The sequence below is a fragment of the Phyllostomus hastatus genome, unplaced genomic scaffold (genome assembly GCF_019186645.2).
Source record: "Phyllostomus hastatus isolate PE091 unplaced genomic scaffold, TTU_PhHast_1.1 phas_contig_150, whole genome shotgun sequence".
NCBI classification, from domain to species: domain Eukaryota; kingdom Metazoa; phylum Chordata; class Mammalia; order Chiroptera; family Phyllostomidae; genus Phyllostomus; species Phyllostomus hastatus.
In genome coordinates, this window is record NW_025333611.1 from 9013408 (window position 1) to 9025583 (window position 12176).

Consider the following 12176-nt stretch of genomic DNA (forward strand, 5'->3'; position numbering starts at 1 on the left):
GTCCCATTGTGATTGCATGAGAGATCCTAAGCCAGAATTGCCCAGCTAAACTGCTCTGAGTCCTCCTCATCAGAACCTGTGTGAGATAATAAATGTTTGCTCTTTGACGCTGCTAAATGTCAGGCACCACCTGTTACATGGCAACAGGTGAGTAATGCAAACAATCCTGTACAGGTATACCTTATTATACTCATTCTATACATAAGAAGGCTGAAGTATTGACGTTAACAGATTTTTCCCAAATCACACAGCTAATAAACGGCAGGATAAAGATTTGAATTCACGTCCATGTGTCTCAGGGGGAGAAAATACTTTGTATAAATAAAAATCAAAATATAACGGAGCCGCGATCTTATAAGAATGTTTGGGTTAAGGCAGAAGTTCGATAATGACATACAAAACCACCATCTGCTTAAGGAGTAACTGAGGTGTTGGACAGGCAGGGGAATGTGCATGAGATGCTTAAATCTGCACACCACAGGGGCCAGGACATCTGGCGAAAAGGAGGCGAGCCATTTCTTCTTGATTCCAGCTTTCCCAATTATGTTAATTGTAACAGAACTTGGTTTCCTGGCAATGCAGAGCTAGTGAGGCATTTGACACACTGTAGAATTTAAGTTCAAAAGTAAAATTGTTTAATGAATGCACACCCTACTCCTTATTCATTATGCAAAGTCGGGTTGTAGAGTTTTTCAATATGTACTCTAATTCCCTTTAAGAAACGTGATTCCACATCCCTCATATTAGCGCAGGGGGAGAAAAGATATTCTGCTGCAAGAGGCTTTGGGGTCAGTTAGAAATTCTCAGCTCTGTTTTTGAAAGGAAGATATAATCCCCTTTTCTCGGCTATTGTGTTTTCTTCTGTTGAGGGCTGGTGGCTGTAAAACACAGCACCTCCCCTTCAACTTTTCCATATAACTTGATTAGACAGGAATAATCTCTTATGCTTTCATGCACAAATTTAGGAGTGACCCAGAACAAATGAGTTTCCTTCATCACCATAGCAACCAGGACTATGGAAAAATGCCACTCACTAGGCAATGCAAGTCAGATTCCATTCCTTTGATGTTAATTAACAAATTGCTTTCAGAAAATCAATGAGTTCCCCTGCTCCCCTCTAAATGTTTGTGATATTTTTTTTAATACTTCCTAAAGGGATGGGCTGTAGGAAAAGAGGGGAGAGACAGTGAGCAAGGCAGAGAGCTCCCTCCGCCCGGTGTAACACACAGGTGATTAGGAATGCAAGAGTGCATTTGGCCAACACTAGAATCCACTTGGTCCTCTTGGGCATTGAGAGACAAACCTCAGTTCGTGTTTTCCAACTACACTAGGTTCCTTCCCCCGCAGCAAATGGAGGCGGCTCCCTTCCCACAAAGAGAGACGCGAAAAGCTAGGCAAGAGGGCTTGTCGCAAAGAAAGGTTGTTTCAATAACGAATATTTATTACTTGTTGTCTAGAGACTGGAGTGCTTCTATAACTTAGCTCATTCAATCGCGGATGCCATATAAAGAAAAGGAATATCAATTGCGATCACCATTTATCCGTCAGCATTATGGTGAAGATCAAAAGGAAATATTGATAGTGACGCACGTTGGGAGCTGTAAGCATAAACCCGAAAGCAAGTCTATTTTCTCCCCTTTATTCACCTGGATCTCACACCAGGCCCTTTCATCTCCGCCCCTGCACACGCTGCGTCGTCTGTCTGAAATGCTTTTCCCGTTCGCTTCTGCAGGCTCCTCGTTGTCCTTCATGAGTCGGCTCACAAAACGATTGTACGGGGGAACAGATTTTTCCCTCTGAACGTGTTTCCCTCCTGAGCCAGCATATATCTTCTTTTGGCTTCTTGGGAGAGGGAGAGTGCTCACCCGCTTTTCCAGCCCCGTTTCTCACGTATGTTCACGCGAGGCAGAATGACAACTTTCGTGGTGAGAGGGAAAGTGCCACCGCACATTTCCTCTTGGAGGCTCCGGTCCCCTCGGGGAGCCGCCCCAGAGCTCCGCCCCAGCCGGGGAGACCGGCACAGGAATCAGTTCATCGGGCTGACCAATGGGATGCGGGGGGCTGGGAGAAACCCATGGTGGCCCCTAACCCCAGCCATATTCTCCAACCAGCTTCCCTGTAATGAAGACGCCCACTTCATTCGCCTCTCACTTCTGTACTCACTTCTGCACTGGTTTGGAGGCCAAAGAGAGGAAGGGAGTGGAGAACAGGCATGTCCTGAAAAAATCCACCCTGGCCGCTGCTGCCTCCTCCAGCGACACAGGGGTGGGTAAAAAGTAGGTTTGCAGCTGTTCATGTGGCAAAGAATATAAAAATGAACAAATAATAACACAAGCACACGCTCTGGGTTTCATGCACTCACAGCTGTAAGCCTCCTTTTGCCCACCCCAGTATTGTCAGGGAACAATGAGGGCACCCGTTGTCCAGTTTACCTGCCTGCTCCTTTCGTGCAAATGAGCTGGCGGGGAGCCTGTGGGTATCCCTATTCTCAGTATCGAGCGGTGTTCGGCACACTGTACAGAGCACTGTGTGCTGAGCATTTTGTGTTGAGCAGTAGTAACTCCTTAGTAAGTGAAAGAACCTGAGTTACTCCCGGAGATTCTTTTGGCACCTTCTTAGTTTATCACTGCAGCGGTAACGTTGGCGTCTGCACCCCAGCCCAGATGAGGTGTAATAGGTGACAGGGCTGGCTGCACCAAAACCAGTGCAAGAAGATCGCATTTCGCTGGGAAGACTCGGTGGTTTTCTGTTTTCCTCCTCCACAAACAACAAGGCGTCAGGAGGACATTTCGGGATGTCAGCCATTGGCTTGCGAGTCATGCCACGAAATGCTAAGAAGCGAAAAGCCAGTTTCTCACCAGCGATGTTGCCTTTTATGATATTAAAGATGTCTGAGTCATCAAGGAAATCCAGATGGCGACAAGGAGCAATTCTTCCATCTCCAAGAATATCGTCACAGCAACACACCGACGAGGTGGGCGAAGGAGGGCACCCTCTAAGACGCGCCTGACAGGCGATCCTGATTCCACGTCCTGCCTTTCTGCCTTCCCCCCTTGAGGACCAGAACCACGTCCTTCCATATGCTGCTGGAAACGTGGAAGTGGGCTTTGGTGCTCAGAGCTTAACACCAAGCCTTGTCTTTCAACTTGGAGAAATAGGCCTGAGCCCTGAAATAGGAAGGTAAACTGTGATGGCAGTTTCCGAGTTGCACTTTGACCGTGCAAATGTTGGTGTGCAGCTGTTGTGTGTCCTATGTTGCCACGTGCTGGGGGTTTTACATGTTGCACCTCATTTGTTCCTCATTAACCCCCTGTGAGGGAGATAATATTATTACCAGTGTATAGCTGGAGAACCTGAATGAACTCACTCCAGTTAAACTACTCAGTGGAGAGGCCAGGATTAAAACCCATATTTTGCTGATCTCCAAGGACAACTTGCCTCTCCCCGGCTAATTTCTTAGGAGTAGCGCATGCCATGTGCCAACTCTTCAGGGGGCCATATTGGCAGACACTCGAACTGGTTAGCTGAAAAACTCTTTCAAACATTCAAGTTACCATCAGTGACTTCGACTATGCGTCCATGGGAGGGGGTCACATAGCAGGATGGGTACGTGCGTGGATTCTACGCCCTGGCTGGCCTGGGTTCGAATGATCCAGCACAAATGACCTCCTCCCAGGAAACTGAAGCTGTTTCAGCTGTTAAAATGGGAATGATCATAGTATTTCCTTTATAGGATTTTTTTGTGTGAAAATTAAAGGCAATAAAGAGTTTAGAAAAAGGATCGCCCCCCTGAAAAAGATGTCAACAGATATTAGAAATTCAAACCATGGGTCTTAAGTGAAGAAATCCCATTGTAATTCTGGTGGTCTCCATATAAACTCTCCTATGGATGGGTGCATTTTTAATAATATCTCAACTGGTAAAATATATTTGATGAATGTTATAAAAGACAGACCAAGAGCTTTTTTGGAACTTTGTATAGAATAACAGCCCCCACAAAAATACATCATCTATTTTCCTGAACCCTGCACTGATATACAAAGAAACCACAATGCCCACGCTCATGCCTCCTCAAACAGTGGCATTTGGACATTCTTATGGATTCTAGACCATGTAACTTCTCGCCTTGTAATTTGAAGAGTGATCGGCTCCTAACCTTGTTGATCAGCTGCTGTCGAGGTTAGAAAGTACCCCGTGGAGAAGGAGAAAAATATCTTTTCCTAAAGGCTCAGAAAAAATTATCCCGACACATGGAGACAAGCACACTTGTTATTTACCAGATTTCCCCACACCTGCATGCATATAACACATCGCTTTAAAAATTCACTAGCAACATTTGAAATTGGATTCATTTTAACTTGGGAAAAAATACCAAGAAAACTGCTAGTTACCAATGGCCAAAAAGGAAGACTTTTCCATACAAGGAACAATTCTGGAGTTCTGTGAAAAGCTAATTTTGTTCTCCTTCTTCTTTTATTTATATTACAGATATTTTGCAAGTTACCATAAGACTTCATCCCATACAAGACACTGAATGTAAGTGTCTCAGAACACTGAGTTTCCTCAGGGTTTCACAGTTATCGAAACACCTGTGCTAAATACTTTTCTGTGTATCAGCTGTGAAAACTCACTCTTCAATAGCCCTCTAAATTTCTCATCTATTCCCCACGGTGGGGGATTCGGGGCACCTCACAATGGGTTATTGTTAAATGCTTGGAAAAATAGTGGTTCAAGAGCTTCATAATGGATTTTAAAAATACCAGCAAATTTCACCTACACTCCTCACAGACACCCGCTCCTACCTCTTCTGAGATGCCGCCTTATCTGCAAATTAATTAAGCAGAAACTAGATGGGTACAAATACCATAACATTCTGAGGCTTAATTAGCAAATGCTTTTTAACTTCACAACAAGTCTTAGCCTTGTTGGTTACTTTGTCTCTTAAGAGAGGAGAAAGCCAAGCAGTATTATTCTTTGCTTCTTTTCAGAGGGGAAACAAGCGTGGAAATTTAAAAATAGATCAAGGGGTGCACAGAGGACAGCTCCCTAGCAACCTGGCCGCATTGCTGGTTTGCTAACACGAGTGGCCTGCATTTCTGCCAGGTATGACAGCAAGCCACTCCCACCGGCAGGAGAGGCTCGGAGGGAATGGAACGGGGACAGCCAGGGAGGGGACACACACAGGTGCCAGGAAGAGCCGCAGATACCCTCCCAAGTCTCCTGCCCGCCTGTCTGATCAGTGGAAAGGCCGGGGACTGTGCCCAGCACGAGTCTCAGTGACTCTCCCTAGGGAAGGAAGCTTCCAGCCCATCCCCTGGGGTCGAGCCCGGAGGCTGGAGGTAGGAGAGCTTCTGGCCAACGAAGACCCCCGAGAGAAGAGAAGTCATTTCTGAAATGTTTACTGTTTGACAGTTAAAAAATCAGGGCCCTGCCTTCTCTTTCTAAAATAACAAAGGAAAAGATGAAAAGGTGGAATGTTTATTGATAGTCTTTGTGCCTGGTGCCGCGGAGCTTGTTTTTGAGGCTCTGATGTGAAGGGGAAGAGAAAAAAATTGACTGTATGTCGTATAGCTGCAGAGCACTGGCGCCCTGCTATGCACCGTGAAAATATCAGAGACATGTGACATCAAATTGTCTGCCTGCGATGATACCATTTCTTATTAAAATAAAAAGAAGAAAGGTAGAGAGACTAACAATGCACTTCCTTTTCTCACTCAGACTTCACACAAGGAGAGTTACCTGGATGCTGAAGATGTTAAAACATGTCCTTTGTCAAAAGTGGAATAATTAAGTATTAAATGCCAGCCCGACAACCAGATGTGCTGCCCCCCCCAACTTTTTTTTTTGGCTTACTTATTCAACATGCCTTTTATTTTAAAAAAAAAATCTTTTCAAGATGCTTTTTGAAGGAAAATATCAAACAAATCATTTGTATTCAAAATTTCCTTCCTTCCTTCCTTCCTTCCTTCCTTCCTTCCTTCCTTCCTTCCCTCTCTTCCTCCCACACAGCAGTCTCAGAGCGTTGGCTGTTCACGGCTTTTCATGCAAATGTTTTTCTTTGACTTTTCTTAAGAGTGAAAACTATGGCAATAGAAAAGTACAAATAGGAATATAATGACCTTTCATGTTTCTACCATTAAGCTTAAAGAATGAAACCTTACAAACGCTGTGGAGGTGCATGTTTTTACCTCCGTCTACATTCCTTTCCCACACCCTGAGAGGGGACCCCCGGAATTTGGTACACACCCTTCCCGAGCATTTCTTCCTGCCTTCATTCCATGGGCACCTATCTGTAAACGATTTTGTTTTTTATGTTCCCGAACTTTTTGTGTGTTGTTATATATATAACTTGCTTTAAAAAAAATCCTACAATTTTAGCCAGAGGGACGTGGGGTTGGCAAGTAGGTGGAGGCGGACAAAGGTGGGAAAATGGGGATGGAAAGAGACTTTGTCTGGGGCGATGGGCACACAGTGCGGTGTGCGGATGAGGTTCCACTGAGTTGTACACTTGAAACCTGTGTGGTTTTGTGAACCAGTGGCATCCCAATAAATTCAATTAAAACATCAAAATTGTGTTTCTGAGATATATCCACGTCCGTACATTTGTTTTCATTTCATATACTGTCTACCTAAGGAGATATACTGCAATTTAATCATGCACTCTTCTCAACGAAGTGCCAGATCCCATTTTTGGTACAATTATAAGCAATGCTGCTATGACACAGGGGCATTATCATTCTTTTGCAGGTATACAGATCAATTACCATCTACTTGGGATAACTATGTGGCCACCTCCTCACATGTTCCGTGACAACTTACAAAGGTGCTTTTAAAAAATATGTTAAGTGAACCAAAGTGTCACAGGTTCGATTCCCAGTCAGGGTACATGCCTGGGTTGCAGGCCACGGCCCCCAGCAACCACACATTGATGTTTCTCGCTCTCTCTCTCCCTCCCTCCCCTCTCTAAAAATAAATAAGTAAAATCTTTAAAAATATATGTTAAAATGCATTGCACTCTTACTAGGTATAAGCACTGTCCCGTTTTATGTAACAGGCCAGTCGCTGTGGCACTCTGAAGGAGGTTATTTCACCTCCGTCGTGCAGAAAAGGGAACTGAGGTCCGGGGACTGGGGAAAACTGGCAAGACTGGAGCAGGCCTCATCTTCAAACCCAGGCGCTTCTGACTTGAAATGTTCTTCTCTACCCACCATCCTCTGCTGCAGCCGGCACACGGGAAACTCACTCCCATGGCCTCTAATTCTTTTAAACTGAGCATGCGTCCCCACAGCAGTTTGTTGGGTGTGAACATAATACTCTTATTTAAATGCACATTATATGTATTGAACACCACCAATTAACATACATTATGAGACACTTGAGAAGCAATATTTAAAAGAAGGAGGTAAGCATAAAATAAAATTTTATGTTATGTAATTTGTATTATTTAATTACATTACTTAATTTATTAGAAAGAATATCATGTTCTTCCTAAAATATATTCCTAACAGTTATCATTATCACTTACATTGCAGACAGTAGTAGTATTTTGACAAATAGACATTTTATTGCTTTAGTGTTTGATGAGTTTAAGAATGAGGCAATGGTTATATTTGGAGATTAGGAAAACAAAGACATATAGTGTGGATTGATTCATTCAATATCTATTCTACTTGTTGCTCCTTCCTGTAAATATTATTTCGAGTATTTTAAAATGGGATTGAAGATGCCACTGTCAGGGTTTCAACAGCTCAGATGACAAGTTGTTGCTGTTTTTAAGTGGGGCACACATTGTTTTCAGCAACAAAACTGCCTTTCGGTGTAAATTTCATCAGGCATTGTATTTCAAAATGTATTCCCAGAGTGTGGTATTTTAAAAATACATCCTTCTTTCACACCCATTGTGAATATATCACCAAAGAGACTGCTTACGTGGGCCTTTTAAAAATATATATCTTCTAGGCAGCACACTAACACATAAGTCACCCTTGAATTCAACAACGCTTTTAAGAAATTTGCGAAGAGAAAATCTGAGAATCTCCGAGGGACAAAAGTCTTGGTAATCAATCTCCATTTCATTATAAACTGTATGAAGAGACTTCTATGTTTTCATAGTCTTGCTTTATGAAATTAGCCACATTGCTTGCAATGTGTATTCACATGAGCATTTCTAGTTTACACCTGGATGGAGTGGTGCATGCATTTCATTTCTGGTGCATTTTTCACAGACTTAACCCTGGAGTCTTTTTTTAAACTAATTCCACCCAGTGAAGCTACATCATCAATAATTCCAGTTACTGATACAGTCCCACTGTTTTCCATAAAATATGGCTTGTATTAGAGAAACCCTGCAATAGTGAAAAATATTTTCTTGGGAGCATCCCCCCTAGTGTCTCAAAAAAAAGAGTTATGTAATACACTGTTGAATAAAAGTTCAGCAAATACCATACATTGGGATAGTTTATAACAGTTGCAGATTTATTAAACAGTATAGATACGTTCCATATTTCATAATTAAAAATGATTATTTCTGCAAATATCTACTGATATTTTTATGCATTATTTTACACTATTCATTGACAAATGTAAGTATTTTAGTTTATCCTCTATATTATTTCCTGTATGTTATTTTAGCAATTTCTGCAGGAGCAGGAAGAACAAGTATGTGGGTTTTTTTTATTTCTTGCTATTAGGAAACCTCAAAATGGTCTTCTAGACATTAATCATTCAGTGTAGTAAATTTGTAAGGTGCTGAAATGAACATTACATGCCTTTGCATATTCCTGAAACAACTTTAGGGTTTGCCTTCAAGCAACTCTAGGGTTTGCCTTTAAGCTCCCAAAGTTCCGATGCTTAGCCATTAAATGTCTTGCTAATTGTAGTGACTTCACTCCAGCTGATATCTCAAGGTGCCACACAGAGCGCAAAGCTGATACTCGACAACAGTATATAAACCCTTACATCAGATATCCTTCTCGAGAAATTAAACCTGTGGACATCGACTTTTCCATCAGACAAATGCGATTATATAAACATTATTTGGTTGAGTTTTACCTGGTTTTGGAGACTTCATTCCAGCACTAGAAGCGCTGGTTCTTCCATTTTCAGTTGCTCAGTTACACTTCCATTATTAGTATTTTATCATGTCCAACCTGGAGTTTCTTTGCAAGTGTCTGTTTAAGCTGTGTGTCCATCTTAGTTTCGTTAAAACCTGGTAATATAGTCTGTGTATCCGCCGAACAAAGCAGATGTATACTGCAAGGTGCCTCAATGTGTTCAATGAAGACAGAGGAGTGAGGGGACCTCTTGTCAACACCCCACCTTAGGGACTTCCCACGCTTCCCCGAGAATATTTCAGGTTCATTTGTAGATAAAAATGCAATTCAGTTCATTCAATCCTCTATATTCATATGCAGAGTAAATCAAATGATAATTTATAATATTTCCTTCCTATACCTTGGGGTGCCTGCAGCTACCTTTATATTTTGACTACAATAAATCCTACACCAAGTTTAAGGGGCTCAAACCCAGCTTAAAGTTCACTCACACTTTCAACAGGCATTTTCTGAGTCCTTACCTGATGCCAGGTGCAATGCTAGTCGTTAGGAACCATGGAGAGTAAAATAGAAAAGGACCCATGGTCATGGGATTTACCATCTAGTCAATGAAAAAACAACTAAGCAAAATGACATATCCATATTCACGTTGTGAATGGTGATCCAGCAGAAATGAACTTGAGTGGGAGTACGGATGCCATTTGGGTGATGAGATCAAAGATCTTCGAAGAGAGTTGCAAGATGAGGAGACCGCATTGTGAAGAGTTGGAAGAAGGGGAATTCAACCAACAGCTACTACAGTCGGATCACAGTGGGAAAGGAAAAGAGCCAGCGTCGGTGTTCCTGTGGATACAACGTTGGTGCACGGATAGACAGGCCTGAGAACGACAGAACGACAGGATGCCGGGGAGCCGGTGAGGGACCCACCGAGAGCATCTGGAGACGGCACTGCAGTGGGGTCAGCGGGACCCTTTTGTAGCTCCACGGAAACAAGGAGGGGAGATAAAACCTACATGCCATGCAATGGCAACAAAAACTGTCTCAGGTGCCCTGGGAGAAATGCCTGGGAATTTCTAAAAATACTTTGAGTACCTTTGATGAGAGAGAAAGGTGGTCTAATGAGACTGTCAAAGCGGGGAGAGAAACATAAAAAAATAAAAAGTTACACAAAAGGTTAGGAGCAACAGCTGTTTCCTATTTATTCAGAGCAGAATGCATAAGACATTGGCCTTGATGTTGGACACATCAAGTACATCAAGGTTTAAATGCTAGCTCTGCCACTTGCAACCTAAATTATCCTGAGTGGTGTGCTTTCCCTCTCATCATGTCAGTTTAATATACCCCCAAATATGAATAAAACCAGTACCTGTCCACATGAGTTCTGTGGTAAACATGAGACTGACTAACGCATTTATAAAAGGGCTTAACGCAACGCTTGGCACATAGAAGGACCTGATGCATTTTAGCTATTGGTACTACTGCTTTGTTTTGTCACTTGGAAACCTAAGAGATAGCAAGCCTCTTAGGTGCAGGGATCCATTCTTCCAGCGCTACCTATGCGATTCTGCAAGTAAGAAGACATTGTTTTACAGACTGAGTCACATCTTTTGAAAGTAGAACCTCGTTGTCATAGAACAAAGAGCACCGAGTCACTGAGGAAAAAAAGAACACCCACAGTTACTATTTACAGTTTGTTAAAGGAACAGGCTGCCCTCATTCACTAATACATTAATACATGGTTAATTAAGGTCCTCTTTCATATGGTGATGCTGTATACCATTGACTCTTTCCAGCTCTACGAATGATAATGTTACAGACAACGTGTTTCCTAAATAATAAAAAAGTGTAAGATGGACACAAGGTTATAAATGAGCATTTACACCTGAGCCGTAACTTTAGAGGAATGGGGCTGCCTTTAATTCCGAATGTTTCTTTCACACCAACGCCCGTGTCTGAAATCCTCCTGTTGGATTTCTTCCTTTCAACCCTCCTATTCTTCAGTGCTTTACCATTATGAGAGATGTGATAGAGTTTTCAGACAAAACTTCAATAAGAAATCACTTATCATCTTGTTGGCTTACAAAAAGGCAATATATACACCTTATAGAAATGGGAAAGACGAACAATGAGGTGCCAATATGGGCAAGATGTATTTCAAGAAAACCTATTTCCTGTTGTATTTACCTTTCCACTTGGGAAAAGATCAGAAGGCCACCTGCAACAACACCTCAAATCCTGGATATCCCAAACCCTCTGTTTCAGTTTTTTCTTATGAAGAACTTTCACCGAAAGCACCAATTAAAATGGATCATTGCCTTCAGTGTCTTGAAGGTACTCTCTGTTGCCTGGGACAGAGCCACTTAACATGGCATTCTCTGCATAGAATTCAAAAATAGAGAACAGTTTTATAGAATGACTGGTTTGTTTGTGGGTTTATTTTTATTTAATTTTTTGCACACGTTGATATCCTGAGAGCATCCTGATGAACAGGATATTCCCCTATGCCCTTTTCCCCATTTTTAATCATTGGATGGTATATTATAGCTTTGTTTAAAAGTAATATTTGTCTGTTAACATGCATAAAAGTAGATGATCCATAATCACACAGTATAGCTCTCCGCTGAAAGCACTCTGTGCAGCTGCTATGAAGCTTCACTTAAGACAATGCGTGGGCTTGAGGAAGACGTAATCTTTTGTGGTTGCTGCTCGCTCAATGGACAACATGCAAAACGCCTATTAATTTTTAAAATTCCTAATACATTGTTATAGTCTTTTCTTTTGGTAGTAATGCTAAAGCTGAAATAGTGGCACGAACATTATAAATTCCCAAATGTTTCTTTGTTAAGTATTTTTAAAGCTTTGCACGAAACTGGCTATATATTTACTAACACTTGAATGCTCAGCAAACTGGTCCCAGGATCAGAAAAGATGGCGCACGCTTAGCCCAGCCCACCTCACACTGTATTGCGCTACAAACACTAGACAGAATGCATGAAGCCACTATTTGAGGGCTCTGAAATATAAATAGCAGCAAGCAGGCTGGGGAAGGACATGAGAATTCACAGTCCCCCTGAACTGGCAATGAGTTTACCAACTTTTTGGTTCTCTCTCTGAGCCTGACCT